At 35.2% G+C, this 19,629-nt stretch overlaps 1 pseudogene; it reads left to right on the forward strand.

Annotated features, from left to right (window-relative positions):
* Positions 1-382: 382 nt before the first annotated feature.
* Positions 383-19,629, forward strand: part of LOC115302288 — a 79,718-nt pseudogene continuing 60,471 nt past the window's right edge.

The following is a 19,629-nucleotide window of genomic DNA, read 5'->3' on the forward strand; positions in this document are numbered from 1 at the left end:
CCCCCAAGCATTACATCATTGAGTAACTTTGTGTCTTTTTTAAAAGGTGTAATACATTTTAATCATTCTTTAATCTCAAATTTCTAATAAAGTCATGTTACATGAATATATTTTACCAAGCATCTATACAATAAGCATGGATTGCCAATTCTTTACAATTCTGAGGCAATTTCCACATGTTCTTGTGTGCTAAATTGATAATTATATCTAAATTAGGGTTCTAAGAAACATTACCCTCAAGAAAGAATTATCTTTAATTTTCTCAAAAATGTTTTTTCTCCTCTTAGATATTTTATAATGATGTACATTATATGGAAGACTGTTTTGGTCTCTTTAATATTGTGCTTGGGACACAATAAGTTAAATTCTTAGTAATAGTAACATGACGTGAGTGTAATAAGCAGTCACTGCTCTTTGAGTGATTCTCTTTTCTTCTCAATCCTTAAATTCAAGTTACAAAAATAATGTAAAATATGTCTTACCAAGGAGGTGTCCAGAAAATAAAATCTCTGTGATGCTCTTGTGTTTATATTACAAATAAGAAATGGGTGCTGTAGTGCAGTAGTACAAATGCCCTTCCACCAAATTGAGATTTGGGTTTATTATTCACTGAGTAGTACGGTTCTTTGCCCCTACGTTTTGGCAATCAGAAAGTACCACCACTTCCACTCAGATCAAATATTCCCCTAAATTGGAGGTCTTATGGAAGGGCAGTGTAATGAGACTTTCACTAGTTGTGTGACCTTTGGCCTTTATTGTAGCAGAGTCTCATTTTCTTCATCTGTAAAATGGATCTAAAAGTCTTTACGCATTGGAGGACCAAGAGATGAAAGCATTCATAAGAGGTATTACCATTTTTATGGGCAGCACCTACTTTTCCATCATGTCCAGAACCCACCTTCACCAACCACAAGGCCCCAAAGGAAAGAATCTTTTTGGTCCCCAAATCCCATACCAAAAAGAAAAAAAAAAAAAGCTTGACAGTTGCAGGTTGTGGGACAGGGTGTGCTGGGGCCTGGGGCTGACTTCATTTTGGACTCACCTGTTTGTGTGTTCAGTTTGCTTTAGCCACGGGTCTTGGAAAGAGATGGTCCTGTTCTTTGGTGAATTCTCGGGCTCTGCCGTGCACTACATGATGCTTGCAAGTGTGTGATGAATTGCGTGAGAAGTTGTGGGACATCTCAGTGAAAGGAGTTGGAAAGGACTTCCTAGATTTTGACTTTGTCAGATGACTTCTGGTTAAGTGTGCAGAATTAGATCTTTGCTCTGTATTAGCTGGAATTTGGAAGCAACAAAAATCTGGAATTTGATGTCTTAATAAATCTCACGTAGAGAGAAGAAAGGCTAAAGCTGCCAGTGAAAAGAAGTAGCAGTCACTGAGAGTAGCTGGGATTGAGTAATGTTTGGTCGTCTTGTCTGTATTCACACATGATCATGGAAAGGTCTTGTGTGTGTCTTGATTCTCCATGGTCACAGAGTGACTTAGTCTGCTGTTGATGTTGTGTGAAATGATTTGTGTTTAACAGGTGGACCCAAGGACCCAGCTGTGAGTGCCTGGCTGGCTTACAGCAACACCAGGGTCTAGCCAGCAGCGCCAAGCCAGCTCCTGGGCATCAAGAACCCTTGTTCCTCTCAGTAGCCTAGCCTTTTGTGCAATAGGGTCAGCTATTTTTTTTTTTACCAGAACCTGAAAATAAAATGAAGAGGAAGTGCTCATTTTATGAACCACTGACTTCCATCCCGTATTGGCCACACTGACTTGCTTTCTGTCCCTCTACAATGACCAAAAACATTCCACCTTAGGGTTTTTGTTACTATACTTACCTATAATGCTCAAATTGTATGTTTATACTTACCCTTTTTTTAAGTTTATTTATCTTTGAGAGAGAAAGAGAGATAGAGGGTAAGTGAGAGCCTGAGGAAGGCAGAGAGAGAGGGAGACGCAGAATCTGAAGTAGGCTCCAGGCTCTGAGCTGTCAGCACAGGGTCTGACACAGGGCTCACATCCACAAACTGTAAGATCATGACCTGAGTGGAAGTTGGACGCTCAATCAACTGAGCAACCAAGGCACCCCTTATACTTACTCTTCAGGTCTCTGCATAAATATCTCAAAAACAACTTCCCTCATCATGTAACCAAAGTGGCTCTAGTTCTCCTTTTCTGAACACTGCTCTTTGTCTTTTCATTATGCTTACCAATCTCTGAAAACATCTTGTTTATTTAGTTTATACTTAATTGTCTAACTGTGTAGGTCTCTTTTTCCCAAAAAAGATAAATTTCATGAGCGGACACCATATGGATTTCATTGACTACTCTTACTCTAAGTACGTTATAGGTTCTCATTAAATATTTTTAAATAAATTTAAAACATATAAAAATAAATTCTGTTTCATTTAATGTTCTTACTGTTACATGCTCTTGTGAATAGGAAGTTTTCCTAATTAAAGTTATCATTGCATAGCAAATCAATGAAATAATCCTACCATCCTAACCAGAGTGTTCAGAAAGAATCTCTTATTTCCCAGGAAATACAAGACAGGGAACTCTCTTCCTTCTCTTCCAGAGCTATGCACCTGAAGCAAATACAATTTACTGAATTTATATTTAAAAGAAAGAGTTAATCTCACAGCACTCTGATAATTGTATGCTGAAGCTTTCTACCTAGGGCCACTCACAAGCAGGGCTAAAAAACTAATTTAGCTGATTGTAGATAATGCGTTCTGACAAATGGCATTCTATGACAAACTGACCTGCCTGATATGACTATAGGAAACACAGATTTGCATGTAAGCAGAGATAACAAGACCAAAGAACATGTTCACTCTTATGTGCCAGGAAAAGCCTATTGACAATTTCTGCCTTGCTGCCAAAGCTAGGAAGCTCTTAGAATCTTAGCCCAGGATGAACTCGGATAGTTTCTACAGGTGGTCCAATCCATCGTATAGAAGAAAGGCAAAATGCTAAAATTATGATTCTTGTGACTATTTGGTGGGGGAATTGAACTTTTTTATTATATTAGAGTTATATGATAAGCGTTATTACCTAGGTCCTACCGTTCATATCTAACCATATCCATAGCTTGCTGCTTTCTTGAAAACCAGGCTGCAATGGGGTCCAGATCAAGGGCAATGTCCCACGGCATTTCTGCAAGTCCAATATGAGTTTCGGTTTTGAACTAACTTCTCCAGATCATTTGCACAACAAGCAGGCTTGGAAGATACGAACTGGGTCATTCTCTGGGGCAGTGGGTAGATGTGGCTCTCGACCAGGACGATAAAGATAACGTCTTTCTCTGAGATGATGATTGGACAGATTTGTGGTAGTTCTTTAAACAGAAATGGATTTCTAAGCTCAGCATTCTTTGGCTGTGAAACATCTTCACTGTAGACATAGCATCTACCTGTGCCAGCCTCCCTCCGCACAATCTCTGTGGGACTTAGGGAAAGGGTGCAGAGGGACCCAGTGCAAACAGGAAGCTTATGCATTCTGCTGCCCCACGAGGAATAGAGTCCTGTGTCCTAGTTCCAGGGAACTCATGGCTTCTGCCACCATCTATGAAAACATCACAGGTTAATTTAACAGCTCTCAAAAAAGATAAAACACCAAGCCCTCCCCCGTTCTTGATAGTCCCTATCACATTTAAAAGCTGTGACATGCAGTACAGATAAAAAGTATAAAACGCCTAGTCAGAGGTCCGTGGTTTAGCTCTAACTTGGGCATTCCTTTTGTTATATCTGACTTATTTCTTTCTATCTATAAAAGTGCACATCGTATGGGTCATTGCTACTGCATCAGTATAGGGAAGATTAGTTGGTGATTATGCACAATTCTACACAATTTTAGCTGTAACTTCATTCCTTTTTTTCTGGTTCCAGTGAATACAGAGATATGAGTGGTTAAATAAGAAAATTGATTGGTGACAATCCAGAAGCATTTGCACAATTTATACAATTAAAAGAAAATTAGACAAAATCCAAAATTCTAATGATGTCTAGGTAGAGATGACTTGTAACCAACCTCATAACTTGTTATGCCACGTGCCACAAAAGTTTCATTGAAAATATGTAGGAGGCACCTGGGTGGCTCAGTCAGTTAAGTGCCTGGCTCTTAACGTTGGCTCTGGTCATGATCTCATGGTTCGCGGGTTCAAGTGTTGGGATCTGCACTGGCCCTGCAGAGCCTGCCTGGCATTCTTTCTCTCTCCTCTCTCTGCCTCTCCCCTGCTTATGTGCTTTCTCACTCTCACAAAATAAAGAAATAAACTTTAAAAAAAATAATAAAAAAAGAAGAAAGTATGTAAATGGGACATCTAAGGTTTCTGCAAAGAGGGTAATTTCTCTGTGCCCTAGTTGATAATAGAAATACATGTACTTATCATTTCCACAGTGCAGAGGCAAGCACATCTCTCCTTGCACTTAATTTGCTATCAAGAAAGGAATTCATCATAAGTAGCGATCTGGCTTATGTTTGTAGTTAATGGCAGTTATTTAAGCCATCTCGTGGTTTTTTTTTTTTCCTCAAATATATATGGAAGAGTCATATAACTAGTTATGAGGCAGGGGCTCATTAGTAATCTACATCTTATTATAAAGAGTCATTTCTTAAACAAATAACTGGAATACACACACCCCAGCCCGGGATCATCTCAACAATTCTGGATGAAATCTGGAGGTCATCTTCTGTGACTGAGGACTAAAAAGGATACAATTGCATGTTAGTCTTTAGATGACTGAGTGTTAGGGTGATCAGTACACTGAGAAGGTGGCAGTAATGACCTAATAACTTCAGTGTGGCCACGCATTTCGATTTTTTTTAAATGTGGACATCACTATGTCAGCTCTAATTTTTGGAATAATGGGATTATGGGAAAGAAGATACTTAAAACTGAGGTTTGAAAAAAGATCAGTCAGTTTGAAATGCTATATCTACAAGAAAATTTATTCCTTGAGAAGTGATTACATCTTTTCAAAATAGTTATAACACATTCATTTGCAGCATGTTTGTCAAATTATGAAGACTATACATTATGTTTCATTTAAAGAAAATTATAAAGCTATGCTACACAGTCAACATAAGTTCCTGATAATGAAATCTGCCTACTGACATATCAGATCTGTAGTATACACATGGTCAGAATAGAATAGGAAGTTTTATTCTAACACAAAAATGAAACTTGTAGTGATCCAACAATATACACAGAAAATGTCTATTGACTCTTTACAAATAAATGCAATTCATCATATTTTAAAACATGAAGTTTCTAAAGTGGCAAATATACCTCTAGATAATTGCACATAACTAAAGTTGGGAACAATTTGTAACTCTGTGTGTGTGTGTGTGTGTGTGTGTGTGTGTGTGTGTGTGTGTAAAGCTGAAGTATAGAAAGAAAAACTATTTTAAAATTCTAAAAGAAATAATTCAACATAAAATAATTATCAATATAAAGCTTTACTCTCAATTATGATTTTTAAAACTTTTAATGTTTATTTTTGAGAGAGGGAGACAGAATGTGAGCAAGGGAGGGGCAGAGAGAGAGGGAGAGTCAGAATCTGAAGCAGGCTCCAGGCTCTGAACTATCAGAACAGAGCCTAAAGCAGGGCTCAAACTCACAGTGTTAGATCAAGACCTGAGCCAAAGTCAGATGCTCAGCTGACTGAGCCACCAAGGCATTCCTCAATTATGATTTAAACATAGTGTTTAAAGCATTCTACAAGCAAGGGTTTCTCAGTATTGTCTTTTCCAGTCATCAGAAGATACTAAGAACCAGAAACTGCACTGGGCTCCGTATAATCCAAGCCTGGTAAAAATATGTCTCCTTTCATTCTCTGAAATTCTTCTTTTCACTGATGAGAAATTCTACAGTCCTGAGCCAACTAGGATGGTTTTTCATACTAGCAGTGACCATCACTGAACTGTGCTTTTTTGCCTGGAATATGCTTCCTAGACTTTCATTTTTATCATGGATCATCAAACCTTTGCTACTCACTAGTAATTCTTCATATCCCTGCCACCTGTATTTTCACAGACTTTATTTTCTAAATCTAGTGGACACTTGATTAATTCTTATATTTCTATATGTAGCTCTCCATCTGGGCTGAGTTCAGGTGTTATATCTTTTGAACTCCAGAGTGTTTGTTCCACAAATCTTTGCTATAAAGAATTAAATTAATAAATACATTCTAGAATACATTCACATTTTAAATGTATGTGTGTATTAAGAGCTATTCTGATAAAAGCATTTTTGGAAGAGCTGGTGGAACTAGGCATATAACCCATGACCATAAAAAAACCCTGGCACTGTACGCCGTTTTTTCATTTACATTTTTAGGAGACTGTCTATCTGTTACTGCTATACTTTGAACTATGAGATAAATACATGTAGATGTATGATGAGCTAAGAATCTATAATAGTACTATATAGTAAAATATATGGGATGAATGTTCCAATTTTAAATAACACTATGTGCATAGAATAGTGAGGCATTGCATCAAGAAGTAGATTTTGCACTAACTTCTAGAAAAGAAGTTATAGCTTTTTATGAACATTTGGGGAAAACACATGTATTTGAATGAAAGCATCCATTCATTTTTTGCAAATAGGATCAAAACACACGCAGGAACATGGACATTCCTATAAAGCACAAAACAAAATGAAATCATAAGTCATTCACATGGCCTTGTTAACTAGGTAATATAAAGATAAATTAACAACTTCAGGTTGTGTGTGTGTGTGTGTGTGTTGGGGGGAGGACTATACTGAGGGAAGTAGGAACAATTTCCTGATTTTTAAGTGTAAGTTTTCATAAAAACTATTTTCATAATGTACTTTCCCTTAATGTCATAATTTACATTAGAAAAGTAATTTCTCCAGCATTGACTGGTTTTACATTTGTCTCACTGATTCAGTAAGCTTTGAATATCTTCTATCTGTTCTACTGTAATACAAAGATAAGTAAGTACCCTATCTGGACAAAGCAGAGGTATAATAGAAATATACACTTGTGAAGTACTTGCATACTGCTCAAGGACCATACACATGATGAGTTACATAATTTCTAGACACATAGGCCCAGTTTTTGACATAGTTAAAACTGCTGTATTCTTTTTATTGTTGAAGAAGTAGGAGCACGGAGTTTTACATAATGTAAAAAGTTTACCTAGCTTTTAAGTGGTAGAACCAGCATTTGACCCAGATAGTTGAATTTCAAAGCCTGCCTACGCTTTTAATCACAATACCATGTTGTTATGAGTCTATAGGAATGTATAATAGTAACTACCAGTTCCATATGAGAAGCATATACAATATATCACTATAAAATATATCAGGGTACCAGTCAGGTAATCTAAATGAAAAAAATGACTAGATACGAATTGGTAAGTTGCAATAGCACTAGAGCTCATGGTGGCAGATTCAAAAGGTCATAGTTTGGACACTAGCAACTGAAGAGCCTATGCTTTAGTTGATTAGAAACATCCAGAAGTGCAGGCCTCATGTTTTTCTTTTTTTCTTTCTGTCTTCTGTTTTGTTTTTAAACCAGGTCTTCTAATTTTTCAAGAGAAGATAGAAATTCATGTTTTTATATCACCATTCCTTATGTTTAATTGTAGGAAACTGATTAAAATTAAATAATGTATCTCAAATACTACCATAGAAATTTTCTGTGATCCAGAGACAACCCACAAAAAAACCACTTGTGTCCTCTGATATGTAAGGTACAGGCATATGTGTATCAGTATGTTGGCAGGAGGGTAGAGGTCATAGTGCAATGGCTCATATCTCCTGAACTCAGAAAAATGTGGGATGTCTAGAATGATAGTTGAACAATGTAGCACAGTAAAAAACAATGCTAGAGAGTCCACCAGAAGTAATTTCACACAGGGATTTTCTTTTCTGCACCAGAGAAAATATATTTTTCCTTAAGATACACTGAAGTAGAAATCAGGATAATGATACACCTGAATTTTGAAAGAATCGACCTGGTAGGGACCTGATGAAACTGAGACTGAAAACAAAGAAAAAAATTTTAAGATTTTTGCAGTGGTTTTGGGGACACAATGGGACATAAACTAAGGCAGTATCTTGAAATAGCTTAGCAATAGAAAGTTTGCTTCATTAAAATTCGAGGGTTTTTTTAATTTAAAAATTGTTATGCTCCAAGCATAACATCAAAAAAAATAAAAAGATAACCTACAAAAATGGGGGTACATATTTGCAAATCATCTATCCAATAAGGGACTTGTATCTAAAATATTTAAAGAATTCTTACTCCTTAATAATAAAAACATAAGTATCTCAGTTAAAAATGAACAAAGGATCTGAATAGACATATTTCTAGAGAAAATGGGCAATAAGCACATAAAAAGATCCTCATCACCAAAGGAAATGCAAATCAAAAGCATGATGACATAACAGTTCACAAATAAGATGGCCACAATAAAAAAGACAACAAAAAGTTTCAGAGAAGAAATGGAAAAATTAGAATCCTCCTATATTTCTGGTGGAAAAGTAAAATGGTGAAACCACTTTGGAAAATGATCCTCAAATATCAAATGTAGAATTTCTAGTTTTGTATTCAATGGAAATGAAAACACACATCCACACAAAAATATGGTACATGGATATTTATACCAGCCTTAAATATAATAGTCAAAAGTGGAAATACCCAAATGTTCATAACTGATGAATGGATAAATGGTATATCAAATTATGAAATATTATTTTAGCCATGAAAAGGAATGAAGTACTGATATATTTTAAGCTGCAAAAGTACCTGGAGATGTTATTCTAAATTAAAGAAATCAGTCACAAAAAAACTACATATTATATATTACATATTGTATTAATTTTGTTTCTATTAAGTGTCCAAAACATACAAATCTACAGAGACAGAAAATTAATTATTGATAATGACTAGGGGTAGATAGGATGTGGAGTAATTGCTATATGGCTATAGGATTTCTTTCAAGTGTAATGAAAATGACCTAAACCTAATTACAGACATGGCCACACAATTTTTTGAATGTATTACAAACCATTGAGTTGTACACTTTGCAGAGATGGAATATAATGTCTGTGAATTATATCTCAATAAGCCTCTAAAATAAATAAAAGAAGTTGGTTTTGATAGTTGTTAAGGAGGTTAAATTTACTAGAGGTAAGTAAGTCATTGATTATAGATATTGAAAGACAAAGGAGTCTTCGATGACTTGCAGCTTTTTAGTGAGTTGGTAAATGGAGGTACAATTCCAAGGGAATATAGGAGGAAGAGCAAGAAAAAGCTGGGCATGTTTTTTTCAGGTCTTTATTGATCCTTAAATTTATAAAAGGACTGTCTTTGCATAGTCCGTTGAATATTTTCTCATAGCCAGCATTTTGCTTTGAATTCCAATTTATGATTCCAATTTGGTTACTAGTACCAAAGTGTAGCTATTTAATGTGAGGTTTTGATTCCTCTTAGGGTTAGTCACGAAATGTGCCACAGTCATTCAAAGTGTGTATGATAAGCAGAATTTTGGAAATACCATCTTTTAAAAATAGACCACAGCCAGATTTTCAGTAATTTAATTCATGATTTCTAATAGGTCCAACAGGAAAATATTTCACTCAACCTTTAAAAAGTTTAAGCTGGAAGTTTAATGAAGACATAGGTAGACTCATAGTTCTTTACAAGTGCCCGGACATTATAGCCCTTCTGCTTTCAACATTTAATTCCAGTGCTACTGCTTGAAATCTTGCTAAATCACCTTCAATTGCTTGTCCTCTTCCTCCCCTTCAGATGAATATAGAAACAGCAGTTATGAGCTTTCTCTTGAGATTTTTCATGAAAAGGATCCACAGATGAAAAGGACTCTTGTTGTTCCATAATTCTTTTTTTAGCAAAGTTTTGTAATTGTTAAAGTAAAACTTTCAATGCATTTCTGTGATAGATCAGTGAAATTGATCATTTCTCCCTTCCCCTTGGTGGTTACATGCTTCTCAATGACATATGGAAGGTGAGTTAAATTGTCTTTAAAGACATTTAACATTAATACATCAGGCTTTACTTCAAAGAAAAAGGATCATACTAGTTGAAAGAAAATTCTGGGGAGAAGAAAAATAATAGAGTCACGAGATAATTTTTAAATATAATTTCACAAATGAAGGTTATTCAGACATTAGTGGATAATTAACTTAGAATGTAACTCTTACATGGAGTAATTTCCTTCCCACAAACCACCTAAGTGCTATTCTGGTGACATGCAGTTAGCATAATAAGTACCAGAAAGAAGTTGGAGACAAATCAGAAAAGAAGTTATTATGCTTAAATAAATGAGCTTGCAGCCTTTCTTATGTTACCATGTCTATTGATACAAACTCTTCATTTTCCACATTCGTTTTCCCCCAACCCATGAGAAATAGAGTGAAAATGTTGGCAAGCTACATCCCAAGTGTAGTTAGGGAAACTAATCCAGAAAATTATTTTAGATATAGCCCCTCTTATTTACAATATGCTATATGGTCTAGCACAGTTTCTTATGTGTATTTTTGAGGCTACAGTACAATAGTCAAGATAGCTTGCAGTTGATTTGGCTACCATATGTAGTATAAGTTCATATGTGTTATCAAATAACCTTGCTCTGAATTTAATGGATATGTAATCTGAGGCAAAGTTACTGAACTCGCCCCTTCATATCCTTATATTTAAAATATTGATAGGGGCACCTAGATGGCTCAGTGGGTTAAGCCTCTGACTCTTGATTTTGGCTCAGGTTATGATCACATGGTTTGTGAGATCGAGCCTTATTAAGAGTCTCTCTCTCTACCTCTCTTCCTGGTTGTGCACTCTTTCTCTCTCAATAAATAAATATTTAAAAAATAAAATACTTATAATAATTGTATTTTTCCTTCAGATATTGCAGGACTGAATGATATAGCACAATGCTCAGAAAATAGTGTTTATTTACTAATAGTGTTATTTTAGTTAGTTTTAATCTAAGTATTATGTATGCATGTTTTGTAGTGGGGATGAGAAATATTATGCATTTCAGTTTTCATTAATATAAAAGATGTGTGTTAAAACTGTGCATCCAGTTTAACTAGTGGAGTTTGGAACACTTTGGGGAAAAACATATAAGATAATGAAGAAAGGGCCATATGATAGTTACATTATTAAAGCCATAGTAAGACCAATTCATTAATTTAGATAATGCCACTAAAGACAATGTAATTTGTATTCTTGGAAAACATCATGAAATAGCCAGGTAATTCAAGGATGGGTCTATGGAAAAACCAATCTTGATTTACTTGGTATTTGGACCTCACCATCATGTTTATGATACAATAGTGTTTCATACAAACAAAACAATGAGTTTTCAGAGTTGAATCAACATGTGGTTTAGGTATCACCATTCATGAAAAGAATGGATGGTTTGGAGTTTTGGGAAGTGGATAATGGTTGTGATAGTAAGAGTATAACTTTGCGTACCAGCTAAGGGGAATGCACTAAGCACCACAACCATATAGTTGTGCATACATAGTGCATCTTATGCTTATCAAGGTGTACACAGTACAATCAGGTGGATATAATAGTAAATGCCAACTTTCACCAATTTCTTCTTTTTACTGAAAAATCAGTTTACATAATCTCAACCTCTCTCTCCATTAGATGTGGCCATGTCACTGAGTCCTAACACATACGATATGAACAAAAATAATGTGCAACACTACTGCTCCTACTTCAGGACAAAAATAAACACACAGGCAAAAATAATTCCACAGGCCATTTTCTATACTTTTTTTCTTGCTACTGTGGATGCCGACACTGAATTTGAAAGTCATGCACTCAAGAGAATCTGATCCTCCAAATCTGTGTCCCTGCATGATTTTATGCATCAGATTTCCAGCCTATTTCTGGATACATCTTGGAACATATTCTGTGAAAGACGTATAACTTTCCACTGTAATTGAGCTGTAACACATGCATAGATTAATTTCTTGAACAGCTAGCATCACCCTACCAATACACTGGTCTTGCAACAGGGTTATCTTGCTTGTTCAAACTGATGATCATTACTGCAGGGAAGGCCATCTCAAGACTCAGTGACTTTAAACCTTGTTATTCAATTAAATTAACCTTCTGAATTGTCCAAGATTGCAAATATTTTTTTCAGTTGTCTTCCTTAATGTTTTTTCTTCTGCTTCTTATTGGCATCGAGAAGGGAGAAATCTATCCAATTAGTTTAGCCAGAAGAAAAATGTTTTGCAGTAACTTTTGATACTGACATACTGACTAAACAATAGTCTTTTTTTTTTCTGCAATGTTGAAATTATAGGGTGATGTTTGATATTTATTGAGTATATGGAAGAATATTTGCATGTACAAACTGGCGTCATTACTTGAAATGATTTGATTTGTTAAAGCCTTTCTTTCCCTAATGGATTTTTATGAAGTTTTAAATTGTTAATTCCAATTTTTATAATATTCTATTATGTAAATGAATTATAAGTTATTTATTTTTACTTGTTTATTGACCTTTGGATTTTTACAAATTTGTGCTATTCCAAATAATGCATCAATAAACATTATTGTCCATATTTTCAGGTAAACACATGGGCACACTACTATTGAATCTATATACCTAGGAGTAGAATTTATGTCTTATAGGGTATGCCATTATTCAACGCTAGTATGTACTTTGAAAGTAGTATCAATTTACATTCTGACTAATAGGGAATTGGGTCTTCTTGTTCCTTTTTCTCATCAATGACTATTATTTTCCATTTTTTTCACTTTGTCTTCTGGTGGGTGAACAGATATAATGCTGTGGTTTCTATTTTGCATTACCTTATGAGCATCTTTTGATATGCTTTTAGCCACGTAGTTATCTTCACTATGAAGTATCTGTTCAAGTCATTTGCCCATTTTTTTTTATGAAGTTGTCTGCTTTGTACATTTGATGGACAGCTGCTCATTATATATTCTAGATAAATGCCTTTTGTTCTAAATATGCATTGCAAATATATTTTCCCACTCTGTAGGTTGCCTTTTAATTCTGTCGCCAGGGTGTTTTGATGAATCAAAGCTATTAATTTTAATACAAATGTATTCAATATTTGTATTATGGTTAGTACTTTTTTGTGATATAATTTATTTAAATCTAATGACTCAATATTTATATATTTTATTAGGACAATTTTGGTATAACTGTAGATAAAGTGAAGTGAGAGGTAAATTAGCATCTCATAGGTTCATGTGTCCATTGTGTTCAACATCTAAGTTCTTCAATAGAAAAGAAAAAGGAAAACTGTCAAGCTATATAATAAACATCACTTTATTCTCATTTTATCTTGAGAGACAAAATAGAAATCTTCAAAGGGTCTTCAAATCAGCACTTGATTGTATATCAGGAAAATGAAATTTTCACCTTATAAGTCTTTCACAATATCTCTCTATATATTTCTTTTGGCCCAAAATAGGATAATAATATTCAGATCCTCTATACTATAGATTTTTGTCCCTTGCTTCATAAGACCTCTGTTAATACACCATCAAAACAAGGGACATTTTGGCAGTGACTGGGTGGTTCACTTGATTAAACATCTAACTCTTGATTTAGGCTCAGATCATGATCTCCCAGTTGAGATTAAGACCCCCATATTGGGCTCCACAATTGGGACCTCCCACATTAAAAGCTTGCTTGTGATTCATTCTCTGCTTCTCTCTCTGCCTTTTCCCCATTCATGTTCTCTCTCTAAAAATAAATAAATAAATATTTTAAATAATATTTTTAATGTTTATTTATTTTTAAGAGAAAGAGAGAGAGAGAGAGAGAGACAGAGCATGAGCAAAGGAGGAGCAGAGAAAGAAGGAGACAGAGAATCCAAAGCAGGCTCCGGGCTCTGAGCTGTCAGCACAGAGCCCAATGTGTGGCTTGAACCCAAGAACAGTGAGATCATGACCTGACCTGAGGTCAGACACTAAACCAACTGAGCCACCCGGAGCCCCAGTAAATAAACATTTTTAAAAAATAAATAAAGGATACACTTCTAAAAGCATAGATTTAGGAAGTTAGAAAAAATGTAATTAATGTTTTCATTTATTCCTTCAAGTGTGTATTCATGTGTTTAATGAAAAATCAAGCATTTTACATGTCTGAGTCATACTTCTAAATACCAGAAATATACAAGTTAAACACACATGAAACTAGACATTGATGAATTCACTGTCTTGTTGGATGAAGGGAAATAAGTAGATATTATCATAGCCCAAGGATATAAACATAGTATTAAAGGTATGAGTCAAATTAAAGGAAAATAAAGAATAATTACTCTCTACCTGAAAGAGCCAAGGAAGGCCTAATGATAGAAGTTAACTTTCAGCTGGCAAGGTTTTGACAGGTAATTAAAACTTGAGGCAAAGAAAGGGGAAAAAGGGCAGCTAGTGCAGAATAATAGTACACGCAAAATTGCATACAGATAAAGGCCCTATTGAATCAAGAAATTCAAATTTTAAATTTCCAGATTGTGCATTCTAAGAGGTTGGGATTGGACAAAATAAGAAAGCAAATTATAGAGAGTGTAAAGATTATCCTGTGAATAAAGAAAAACCCTAGTTTTTTGTTTTGTTTTGTTTTCTTAGTAGTATAAGGACTTGATAAGATTTAATTATGAGATTAATTGGGACCAAACCAGTTTGCAGGAGGTGATTATTCTGAAAGTGCAGTAGTGCCTGTAGGTATATTTAGGCAATAATAATAGCATTATTATATAAGCACAATCTATTATGTATATTTCTTACCGAGCACTTGTCAAAAGTAAAGTTTGACTTAATGTTGGAGTCATCTTTCTCAGAATCTCCATAATATACAATGCACCAGCTAAAAAAATTATTTATCTGATTGCCCTACACTAAGGCCTTATTTTCTTTTGATTAATGAAAAACTTTTGGCTCTCTCTCCATACTCATTCAGTAATTCTCAGGGTTTAAAGTACAATTGTAGAGATATCTGTCAAGTAAGATATTTTATTAAAAATATCTAGTCAAGAATTTTTTCTACAATATAATAATCAATATCCTTTTATTAAAAGTTTATTGCTATTTTTGTGTGTGCTGCATGTATTAGGACTTATTTAATAATTGTTCTAATATGAATCCTCATTTTCCCACAACTAATGTGATTCAGATCTTTATACATATTAAGAGTGAAGAAAATTTATAACAATGTCAAGTTCTACTTTCCCCTCTTTTTTGCTATATACCAGTTGATTAAATAAAGATTTTTAAAAGTAAAGTAAAAAATTTTACCTAGCTCATTCAATTTTGCTCTCAGATAATGTCCTGATCTACTTTTATAATAAATGTAATCTACATGTGATCTTCTATACATTCCCCGCTTTGGTCAAATATATGAAATTATGACTAAATTCCTGAATTAGAAAAATATGTCTTAATTAAAACTCACCCACATATGTGATAATATAGCTTTTACATATCCATATATATAAATATATATAGAGAGAAAAAGAGGGCAATCACTTATTCAATATTTATGGTTTGGTGACTACGTGATAATTTATGTGTTTTTCGTATGCACTGGATTATGTAGTCTTTTTTTATGGGTTTTTTTTTTTTTTTTGAGAGACAGAGAGAGACAGCACAGGCAGGGGAGGGTCAGAGAGAGGGAGATACAGAATCCAAAGCAGGCTCCAGGCTCTAAGCTAGCTGTCAGCACAGAGCCCGATGCGGGGCTCGAACCCACGGACCATGAGATCATGACCTGAGCCGAGGCCGGACCCTTAACCGACTGAGCCACCCAGGCGCCCCTGGATTATGTAGTCTTTATTTGCCATTGGTTAGTTGTATAATGTTGAGTCATGCAAAGCTTTGGCAATAAATTCATTGTCAGTAATATTGGGGCCATTATACCTTTTCAAACCATGTCATAGGCCTTGATGAATCATGAATCAAATAACAAATATAATAGCATTTGGAAAACTGAAAGTTTCTATAAAGATGGAAAGTTACATGTATCTGCAAGGATCATGAAAGATTCACCTCTGTGGAGATAAACACACATAGACATTACAATAAAGGAAAAAATAGAGAAGCAGCATCTCCAGAATTCTAGAATCTCAGGGTATTACAATCAGAAAATCTTTATTTCAGGGACTCCTGGATGACTCAATGGGTTAAGCATTTGACCCTTGGTTTTGGTTCAGGTCATGGTTTCATGCTTCATGAGTTTGAGCCCAGCATCAGGCTTTGTGCTGACAGTGCAGAGCCTGGTTGGGATTCTCTCTCTCTCTTCCTCTCTCTCTCTCTGCTCCTTTCCTGCTTCCTCTCTCTGTCTCTCTTGAAATGAATAAATAATATTTAAAAAATTAAAGAAATAAAATCTTTATTTTAAATTTTATTTCTGCTGCCATATTAATAAAGGTTCTCAAGAGAAAAAGAATGAGTATGTTGCATTTCTATATTTCCTTTTATACGTATGTATCTGTATATCTATGTATTTATCGATCTATCTATCTATTAACCTGAGATTTAAGAATTTGGCTCATACGATTATGGAGATTGCAGCTCAAAATCTCCAGAGTAGGTAGGCAGGATGGAAACTCAGGGAAGAGTTGTAGTTGAAGCCTGGAGGGAGTGTCCAAGAAGAGTTCCATCTTCCTCAAAGGAGATCAGTCTTTCTCTAAAGCCTTCAGTTGATTAAATGAGGTTTACACACCTTATGGAGAACAATCTGTTTACTCATAAACTACTGATTTACACGTTAATCCCATCCAAAATATTACTTTACAACAACATCGAGAATAATGTTTCAGCAAATATCTGGATACTGTGGCCTAACCAAGCTGACACATAAAATTAACTGTGATAGCCACTAATTGGCTCTGCACCTTACAAGGAAAAGTTATGTCACTTAACTTCAGTTTCATTTCCTGTATAATGGACTTGACATAACCTTGTAGAACTATTAGAAAAATTACACATAGCAAAATGTTCCATTAGCACAATGTTTGACACAGTAAATATTCAAAAAATTGTTGCTATTATTACATTTGAATTTAAGTAATGTTATTTTTATTAGATAACCTAATGCCATAAATTTTTATGTGCAGTAGGTAATTGTCGTACATTTACAGATTTCCTCTTTTTGTGGTCTTTATTTTAAGACAGAATTCGGGGGGGGAGTTATTGGTAAGAAAGGCTCAAAGTGATAGTATGTGTTGATCAACTCCAATGGTCACGAATTGTGAAACCATTTAAAGTACATCCCTTAGGGTTATCTGCGGTGATAGACTATGAACTGACATCAGCAGAATTTACTAGCTCTAGAAAATGAACAGTGTAATAAAAATCATTTAAAGAGAAAGGAAAAAAAACATATTAAAGTGGCAACTATAATAATTATTGATTATAATGAGAACAGTGGGAAATTATGCAAAGGAAATAAACAATAAGTTAAACTGAGTAATAATAATAATAATGTCATAATTTATTTTACTGACAAATATTTTCTAGCACTCCATCACAATGTTTTCTTTATAGTAACTATATTCAGTTTGCAAATATTTATCAACTACTTTATTTTAAACATGCAGCCTTCAAAAATGCGAGGATTCAGCAACAAAACACGGTGCCCCGGAGTGTACGCATCACTCTGATACACACATGGTGACTTATCTTTTTTTTTCAGTGTGATAAGGTTAAAACTTGTGAGGCAACATATAAACAACTCTGCAGAGCTTTTTGTGACATGACGAGACAGGCAAACTTTCTGTGACTTACAGCAAAGGAAGGCTATCTTTCCCTCTGAGCACAGCTAGAGGCAGGATAATGAAAGCAGGGAACACTAAACGCATTTCTGTCCTGAGGCGTTTCTAGGCCATTTGGGCCACAGACTAAACTCTCCTGAAGCCCCAAGGAAATATGTTTGTAAAAACAGCCCTTCAGAAATAATTTGGCACTTATGCCCAGGCTCTAAATGTTACAAAACATTTTCTCCTTCGTGGAATATAGATTTGCCTTTATCATGCGAAATTTGGTTACTTAATTGTCAGTATTTCAAAGCGTCTGATGTCTTGCAAATGAGACACTGGCCACTTATGAAATTACAGTGTGTAAACTTTGATATTGTACATTATTGTTAATAGTAATTCATATTAACACAGTTCGTAAACATTTACTCTTCATGAGGCCACTACTTCTGCTGTAATTGACTCCTCTTTACACTGCTGAACAAGGAACACCCCAGCCCCAGCCCAGAATTGTGGGGATGGCTCATTGCAGGATACCTAACGCTGGGCACACAAGATCAACAACATTTATCTGTTACTTATACGTAAGTCTAGGGAAGAAGGACACTGGATGCCACAAAGGCAACATTGCACTCCAAAACAGTGCAAATCCAGGTCTGTAGCAGGCAGACTTTGTAGTCAGAAGAGGAAGGGGTGACTCCTAGTTTCCACACAGGATGTGATTAGCTTTGTGAAATAATTCCATAGGCAGGCAGGGAACTGAGATGTTAGATTCAGAAAGATTCTTTCTGAACTGCATCAATTAAGGAGGGTAGTTTCACTGGGGACCTCGGGAGTAGAGTAGAGAAGGAAACGTGGGCTTAGGGCATTTGAGGCCCTTCCAGCCTCAGCCAATGTCAAAGAGCAGATAAGACCAAGTCTTCATTTTAGACTTTGAGACACAGCTTCAAGTCTCACCTCTTACATTTTTATTAATTTGTATCCATAGCAAGTACAATCAAAAGCTATCATTTTTTATAGAAGTTTGTTTAGAGAGAAAGAGTGCAAGCATGTGTGTGCAAGTGGAGGAAGGGCAGAGAGATAGAGAGAGAGAGCAAGAGAAAGAATTCATCTCTTCACTGTCAATGTAGAGCCAGAGCCTAATATGGGGGCTATACCTCACAAACTGTGAGATCACACTCTAAGAAGAGGTCAAGAGGGTTCTGCTTAACACACTGAGCCACCAAGCACCCCAAAACTATCATTTTTAAATCATATGGTATGATGATGGAATTTCACACTATACCTTCAGTTGAATTTAGGGTGTAATTGTATTTATTTAAAGTGTTAATAAAATATTTTAATTTGAGAGGCACCTGGGTGGCTCAGTTGGTTACGTATCTAACTCTTGACTTTGGCTCAGGTCATGATCTCTCGGTTTGTGAGGTTAATCCCTGCATTGGGCTCTGTGTTGACAAGAAACCTGCTTGGGATTCTTTGTCTCCGGTCTCTTTCCATACCCACTCATACACACTCTGTCTCTCTTTCTCTCTCTCTCTCTCTCTCTTTCTCTCTCTCAAAAATAAACTTAAAAATTTTTTAAAGTGTTTCAATTTGATAGTTTTAGTTGGAACATCTTGCTGGTTTACCACCACTGGCCATGTTTCTCTAAAAGAAAACGATGTGCTTGTTTTCTTTATGTGCTGCTCTCTGAATGCATTTGAATTTGTGACTCTTGGTACCACTTATAAACTTGGGACCTATATGGTCAATTTCTCATCCTAGTGTATCAGTCAAAACAAAATAAAAAATAAATAAATTTATTTTTACAGTGGCTCAAGTTTCTTATAGATATTTCCCAAACAATTAGAGAGGAAATACATAGAACACAGTAGTATTTCTTAAA

This window comes from Suricata suricatta, chromosome 1 (assembly GCF_006229205.1).
Source record: "Suricata suricatta isolate VVHF042 chromosome 1, meerkat_22Aug2017_6uvM2_HiC, whole genome shotgun sequence".
In the NCBI taxonomy this organism is placed as follows: domain Eukaryota; kingdom Metazoa; phylum Chordata; class Mammalia; order Carnivora; family Herpestidae; genus Suricata; species Suricata suricatta.